The sequence below is a fragment of the Ictidomys tridecemlineatus genome, unplaced genomic scaffold (assembly GCF_052094955.1).
Source record: "Ictidomys tridecemlineatus isolate mIctTri1 unplaced genomic scaffold, mIctTri1.hap1 Scaffold_240, whole genome shotgun sequence".
NCBI lineage: Eukaryota > Metazoa > Chordata > Mammalia > Rodentia > Sciuridae > Ictidomys > Ictidomys tridecemlineatus.
In genome coordinates this window covers 229,566-236,042 of record NW_027522074.1, presented here as the reverse complement: position 1 = coordinate 236,042, position 6,477 = coordinate 229,566, and positions in this window count along the sequence as shown.

Here is a 6,477-nt window from a genome sequence, read left to right as displayed (position 1 = left end):
CCACGCCAGGACGCCTGGCCCCGTGAGTCAGGGAGTGGGGAGGACGTCCCTCTCCACCCCAGAAATGCCCCAGCCACTGGGGCCACTTTCCTGCTTCTCCAGGGTTTCTTCTGGCCTGATTCATAGTCAGCTGTTTTGTCCAAGCCATCCCTGAGAAAATCGCACGCATTTCCCCATCAGAGACCAAATCGCCCTGAAGGCCTCCGTGATTAGAGCTTCTGTCACTTTGGGTACATTGTCTTAAAATTTGGTGAATCCTGTCTATTTTTACTCCCCAAATTGTGAACACACACCCAGGTACCCACTCATGCCCACCCCACCCCCCGTGTGCTGTGCAAGGTCCAGAGACCCTGGAAGACCTGTGGGGTTGAGGGTCTCGGTCACAGCCGAGTGTTTTATATGTTGCCTATAATTCAGGGCATGGCGACTGTGGGCCCAAGCACTGCCCACTCTACTGGTGGCTGGTGCCCAAGTGAAGGACCCACAATGCACTCCACCAGGTGTGACCACACATGACTTCTGGGTTTACATTCGAATTTGTTCTTCCCTGGTGTGGTCAAAATGCTTGTTTTTACTTCATATATAAGTAAAAAAACAACAACGACAAAAACATTGCATTTCAAATGCCTTTGCATTTTGCCCTGTGACATCACACCCTCACCCACCGTTGACTTCTCCATGCTAGGCTTTGGATCCTGTCCCTACAGCATGCCATTGAGAGGTGCCAGCCTTTGGTCCTGGGGCCTGCCTCTGAAGGGACACAGACCCCAGACCCTTCTCACTCTCTCGCTTCCTCGCCAGGAGGGTGTGGCTCTCTGCCACCTGCTGCAGCCTTGGTGTGTCATGCCGCCCGGGACTCGAGGCCAGTGGCCACCTGATAACAGACTGGACCCACCACAGTTTTTCTCATAGGCCGATGTGGCGGGTGCTTATTGTTGTTCCAGCACAGTGAAAGTGACCATGGGGCAGTGAAATGTGCTGGACAGCCTGACCCATGCATCTGCTGAGCGGGGGCAGGTCCCCTCCCTGTGCAGAGATGCTCCTGGAGAAAGTGGCCTATGACACCCCTTGGACACGGGGTCCAGCCTTCCATGGGAGCTCAAACTGAGAAGGTGGTGCAGAGAGCCAATCACAGGGTTCAGTACATGCCAAGCCTGGGCAGGTGCAGATCAAGACTGGAGATCTTTCTTAAGAGAAGAGAGTTCAGAAAGAAAAGGCTGACCAGGAACAGCCTTCCCTGAGCATAGCAGAGCCCTGTCTGTGCTCGGGTGGTGAGGTTTCTTCGTATGCACCCGATTCCTGTCCAACAATGCAGTGCTGTGGCTCAGAACGATTGACCCTGCATATGCAGAGCCATCGCATCACCACCTAGTGCACATCTTGTCTTCCTGTTGGGTGCAATCCTGCAGGATGTACATGCCCTACAACTTGGTGATCCAGATACGTGACTGGGCATTAGGCTCATGAGGGGCTACGACATTGACTTTGACACTGGACCTTCCTACCATGACACTGATGAGTCACTGTTAAGTGGTTAATGTCAACAAATGTTCCCATCACTTCTGAATTCTTGCCAAGCCTAGAAGTTTCCTGGGGACTAATGTTCAACAACACCAATTTCCAAGAATTTCTTCAAGTTTTAGAAGGACTCCTGGTACTTACTGAATCTGTGAAACCAAATGACTTCATTTGTGTACTTTTTCTTTGGGTTTCAGATGTGAGGAAATAACACAAAAGCAACAATTGTGGCTGAGGTGGGTGTGACGGTCCTGTACAGGAGACAGGCACAGACAGGAGCCCAGAGGGACTGCATTTACTGATATTTCATTACTCAGCAAATGCCCTGAGCCAGCTCCACCATAAGGCACCAGAGAATAGAAATTCTGGGAACTGCAGGACCCACCTAGTGTCCTTCCCTCCCCAAACCATTTCAACCAAGAGCTGGCTCTGGGGGAGGAGTCTCTGGCTTTGTCACTAAGTGAAGTTGGGCAGGGACATCCCCTGTACCTTCGCAACCCCTAGAGAGGCATTCAGACCACAATTGACATTTCACCTTCCTGAGGGACAGCCCATGTGGCCTGGGGATGTTGCTCTGGGTGGCTGACTTTGAAGGATACACAGGGACATTGTTTCAGGAGGTGGATGGGTTCTGCACTCTGTCAGGATGTGGCTGCATGTACACACAGGAAAATCCACCACCTAGATTCGCAGGTTCATTTTCCACCACAGGTCAATGGTGTCTCAGGGAAGTGGTCGAATGGCTGCAGGTAGATGTCGCAGATTTCCTGTGGTGTGTGCAGCCAGAGACTGTCTGTGGCCCAGTCTGGGAGACTGGTCCCATAGTCACGCTTAGCAGTGACCTCTTGGGGTTAATTACATTCATACACACGAGTTAATGGTTTACAGCAATGTTCGTCTTCCCATGAATTATTTATATAGGAATTTTATTAACTTTATTTGTCCATTATTTTATCCATTATATGAAAGTTTACTGTGGCCCAGATAATGCAGCAATCGCTGTGGAGGCAAAAGTGGCTCAGACCTGGGCCCTGTCCTTGAAGCACTTTGCAGTCAGTAGGCAGAAAAGGACAGGCATTGTGCAGTTGCCCTCTCAGTGGTCCAGCAGGCACCAGAGGAGGGGTCAGAGAGGGTCATTCTAAGGCACCTGCAGAGGAGATGATACTTATGTGAGGGGTGGAGTAACAGAATTTTAATGACAGATGCAGAGGTCAGGCAAGTGGGTGAATAATGCGAGATGATAATGAGACAGGTTATGTGTGTGCATGTCTCTGTGCGTGAACACAGAAGCACACACACGTGAATGTGCACATGAACACACATCCACGTACTCAAGAGTGTTGCATGTTTGCAAGCACCAGTGAGTACACTGGCAGAGATGTCCCCACTAGGTCCTGAGGTCAGGTTCCTGGCTGGCCTGGTCAGCAGCAGGGCCTGGCTGTGCTGGGGTGGAGAGGAGAATGGGGCTGTGGGCTGAGTGGTGGGAATATCCTGAGTGGTGGGAATATTCTGAGTGGCAGGAGCTGGGGCATGGTACATGACCGCCCTGAGCCCTGGCCTTTGGGGCCAGGAGGGGTAATGGGGCCCAGGACCCTTGGTGCTGCACTCTGACCTGAGCCTCTCATCATTTCCCCAGAAGGCAGAGAGGAGAGGTCTACTTCTCCCCTAGGGTGTGTGGGGCTGCATCTGGCTCCCAGGATGCTATTCTGGGGGGCAGGTCTTCAGGCTGGATCAGAGATGTGGGTTTTCAGGTTTTGATGATAAAAGGTATTCCTTAGTAATCCAGTGCTTCTCGGCATCAAGCTCCTGCACAGGTATTGTCTCTAGTTTTCAAAAACGGCTTGTGAGATTGACTTAAAATTTTAATGATACAGTGGAAGAAATGTAGGCACAGAGATCTTTCTTTGCCCAGAGTGACCAAGTGACAAGGGCTTGCCTAGGAACACAGCCCTTGTCACACTGCTACGTTTTCAAACTCAAATCCCAGGCTACTCAAGACCCTCTTGCGTGAGTTGGCCTGTTCCACTCCTGGTCCTTGCTGGGCACAGCACAGAAGGCCCAGTGACACAGGAGGTCAGTGACACAGGAGGCCAGTGAGGTGCACCCTGCCTGGTGGCCCTGGCCCTGTTGCTCTCCAGCCCTCTTGAGGCTCAGCCAGGAGGCAGGTTGTGCAGTCTCTGTGACGAGATTTCACACTCTGTCCAGCGGCTCTCAGAGCGGCCCCTTGGACGGAAAGCTGCCCTGCCTTGCTAGGGGAAAGGGGCCATTCACTCCCTTCCACTCCATGTTGTGGCACACTCTGGACTGTGGCCATCGTCCCTGGTCACACTCTGGACTGTGGCCCTCACCTCCCACTCACTGAGAACCGCTGAGAGCCTTCTCCTGAGTCTGCCGCTGGGGGTCATGTCCACAGCCTTTCCCTGGCCTGGAGGTTGAACCCAAACCCCCACTCAGAGGGTCAGGGTTCCCTCCCCACCCTGCACATGAGGCCTCAGGGCACGCACATAGTGGCCTTGACACAACCCAGGGAGAAGGAAGCATTGCCCACTTTACAGGTGCCTGGCGGTGGCGGGGGGCACGTCTCACCTTCCTGGAGGAGCTGGAGGCAGGCCTCAGACTTGGCAGGTGCAGAACACCACTCTAGGTGGGTTCCTCTCAGAAAGAAAACAGTTTATTCCAGATCAGCTTCAGCTTTAATCTGTGTCCATTGATTAACTTTAATGTGTGTATCCACTGTGGGAAAATGATCAGATCTCTCAAAAGATTGAAAATCCAATCAGAGACTAGACTATGGGTCTGGAATTGGGACCAAGGAACCTCATCTGCAGTGGACTAAATCCTGGAAAGACTAATGAGGTCTCCCTGGAATCTGATGCCATCTCGGTCTCTGGTCTGGAAAGCCACCGGCCCGCTCTGCCCCTTTAGCAGCACACAGCTGGGAGCTCGGGGGGGCACACAGACCTCCTCGATCCTCAGCATCTCGGTTTCAGCTAAAGGTCAGGCAGCACACTGACCTCAGGGTGAAGGACAGGGATCCCAGTGCAGGGCTCCCAGGGCAGGGCTGGGGCAGACTTCGGAGACCAGAGGGGACTCTGGCCTTGCAGGGCCCACCAGCCCCTTACCAGGCCTGGGGTCCCCTCTTTGCCTGCACCTGCGAGTTCAGCACCCTCCTCCTCCAGTTCTGGTGCACAGTCAGTGTGGACCAAGAAAGGACTAAAACTGAAGGGACCTGAAGAGACCCCCTGGGCCCAGTATCTCCCCGTACTGCCGCCAGAGAGAGCACGGCCTGAGGGTCCCAGAGGAGAGCCCTGGGGTTCTTCAACCAAACCTGGCCAGACCTGAACTACCTGGCATTGGTGAGGTCAGGTTGAAAGGCAAATGCACTAACCTAAACAAAAGAGTGTCCACCTTGAGAGGGCCCCACACCTGGTGACCAGGCACTTGCTGCCAGAACGAGGTCTTTTTATTCTTCTTTCCTCTTTTTCTTACTTTCTGCATTCTTTGGGAAACCATATCTGGTTTTAATTCAAATTTCAAGGAAAATACCAAAATTTTGCTTTAATTGTCTTTGTCCAACTTCCTGGGAGTCTGCGAGTGTGTGCTACCCTACTTTCATATCCCCTGCATCGCCTGTGTGGAGTCCTTCCGTGGGGACTTCCCAATTGTCAGAGCTGAGCAGCTACAGGCCCACTGCTCAGATGACCAGCAACTTACCAAAGTGTCTGCATGTAGCTGTGGGGACAAGAGCCCCCACCCCTGTCAGGGCCACCCTCCTCTCAGCCCAACACTCTTAACTCAACAAACAGCCATGTTCCATGAAATAAAATGTGAAGCTCTTGTGTGACTTAAAGTGCTCATAGGGAGTTGAGTTTGCACTGGAAGCACTGGACCACGGCCACCTGGGAGGACGGGGGGCAAGGCCTCCTTCCTCTTCTCCTCTGAGCCCTGCTGAGACCCCTGGGCTCACCTGGTAGCCCAACCAGCAAGCAAGGGTCTCGGGGAGGAGCCTGCCTCTCGAGATCAGGGCCTGAGCTCACCCTTGCCCTCCTCCTGGCCACACTTGGCTTGTTTGGATGCTGCCCCCCACTGTCTGACCAGCCACCACCCAGGGCTGTAGCTGGAGAGATGCTGGTGTCGGTGCCCTGGGAAGCAGCCCACAAGTGACTAGGTGTTCAGGCAGCCCTGGCGCTGCCCACATCCAGGGCTCCTGCAGAGAAAAGTGGTAGGGCCATGAGAGAGGCCATGGCTTTGCCAGGCCCAGTGGAATCAAGGGCCGAGGCTGAGACAGGGCAGAGACCTGACCTAATAACCTGGCAATGCCCCGAGGGCCTCACATCCCAAATACAGGGAATTCGAAGAAATCCCACTTCCTAGGGCCCGCACAGGCCAGGGGTGAGGTGGGACCCTGTACTTCTAACGAGGGAGACTCTTGGTAAATCGGCTGAGAGGCAGCGCTGTGTGCTCCAGGTCCTAACTGGCCTCCAGCTCAGTCTCTGCAGTGCCCCTGAGAGGAGCCCTGCTCATTGTGTTGTGCTCCGCTGAGAAGGGCCCTGCAGAGCCTCTGAGTTGTCCAGAAAGGAGGTTCTCAGTGCTGCATCGCCAGGGCCTGTGCCCCAGAGCCGCAGATTTCTATGCCAGCTCTACCGCCTGAGGCTGGGCTACATCTTCCAGAAGAGCAAGGCATCCAGAGATCCTCAGAGATCCACTGCTGGGTGGGCACGTGCTCGGGAAGCAGAAGGAGCGCTGAGCACTCAGAGGACCTCCAGAGAGGCCACCCCATGCTGCTGAGTGTGGGGGACATGAAAGGAGAAAGGGTTGGAGAGACACAGGAAGCAGGTGCAGATCTCCCCGGTTCCCCTCAACCTGCCTCTGGGAAGGGACTCTGCAGCATCCCTGGACCCCTCCCTGTGGCTCGGAGGTCAGACATCACTCTGTGTCCCATGAGAAGCTCACTCCATC